Consider the following 1559-nt stretch of genomic DNA (forward strand, 5'->3'; position numbering starts at 1 on the left):
TGGGTTAACTCAGCCGCCCATCACGTGCTCGCGACAGGTAACAAGGAAATGCAGCGATCACTGTGCATTTATGTAGAGTCAGTTAGACTCGAAACGTCAGCTCTTTTCTCTCCTTACAGATGCGGCCAGACCTGCTGAGATTTTCCAGCATTTTCTCTTTTAGTTTTAGATTCCAGCATCCGCAGTAATTTGCTGATATACTTGCTATCTCTCTCGCATGGGGCCAATCTGTGAGGTTTTTTGAGATGATTAAAGGAGTTATTTGGATGGGGTGGTTGGAGAAAATCTGTATCATCCGGTGGGGAAGCCCAAAAAAAAGAAAAATCCTATGATCTTTCAAAGTGTTTTCTTGCCAATTAGGTACAATTAAAATGCACCATTCTTGTCCAGTGGGAAACAATAGAAGATCAACTTCAAATTAGATTTTTGCTGTTCAGAGATAAAGTCAGGATCAAGCATTTAAAAAAAAATTATTCCTGGGATATGGGCAATACCATTTATTGCCTATGCCTAGTTGCTTCTGAGAAAAGGATAGTGAGCTGCCTTTTTGAACCACTGCAGCCCCTGTGGTGTAGGGACATCCACTGTGATGTTCGGGAGGGTCTTCCAGGATTTTGACCTGGTGATATTGAAAGAATGGGGATATAGATCCCAGTCAGAAATCTCTATGATTTGGAAGGGGGCTTGTGGGTAGTGATGTTACCATGCAACTGCTGCCCTTATCATTCTCGTTGGTCAAGATTGCAGATTTGGAAAGTGCGGTTACACAGAGGATGGTGGAAATCTGCAACTTTCTCGTTGAAAAACCTGTTGAGGCCGAAGGGGACACAGTGAGAAATGGGCAGAGTTGAAATCTGGGGATAGATATTTCACCCAAGGATAGTCAGGCCAGGGTTATCAGGGAAGGTGATTGATGTAGCAAGCACAATAGGCAGCTGCTGCAAGGCATGGTTTGAGCAGTATGTTTCTTGTTTCATACAAATATTGTGCACACTCAGATACAACTTGTTGGTTCAACAATTATTTCTTCTATATATTTTCTATCCTTCTACTGCACATAACCAACTATCACAATATGGGGATACACCATGAGGCAAAAACTTATCATACTCTAGAGAAATACAAATTTGATGGAGAGCAGGATATTTTGAAAAGAAAAATCCATTATTTGCTCACATTTAGATTGAAACAGGCCCTTCAGCCCAACGAGTCCACACCGACCCTCCGAAGAGTAACCCATTCCCCCTAACTCTAGGGGCAATTTAGAATGGTCAATTCACCTGACCTACACATCTTTAGGCTGTGGGAGGAAACCGGAGCACCCAGAGGTAACCCACACAGACACGGGGAGGATGTGCAAACACCACACAGACAATCGCCTGGGGCTGGAATTGAACCCAGATCCCTGGTGCTGTGAGGCACCAGTGCTAACCACTGAGCCACCATGCCGCCCCTTTAAACATTCACAGACAAGTGATCAACATTTTGAAAATTGAATATATACATTTTTTTTACAAATTTATTGGCTCGCTAAACGCAAATTAAGTGTTGCGTCCCAT

Source organism: Chiloscyllium plagiosum, unplaced genomic scaffold, assembly GCF_037043375.1.
Source record: "Chiloscyllium plagiosum isolate Xiang-an unplaced genomic scaffold, Cpla_swu_hap1 HiC_scaffold_33, whole genome shotgun sequence".
NCBI lineage: Eukaryota > Metazoa > Chordata > Chondrichthyes > Orectolobiformes > Hemiscylliidae > Chiloscyllium > Chiloscyllium plagiosum.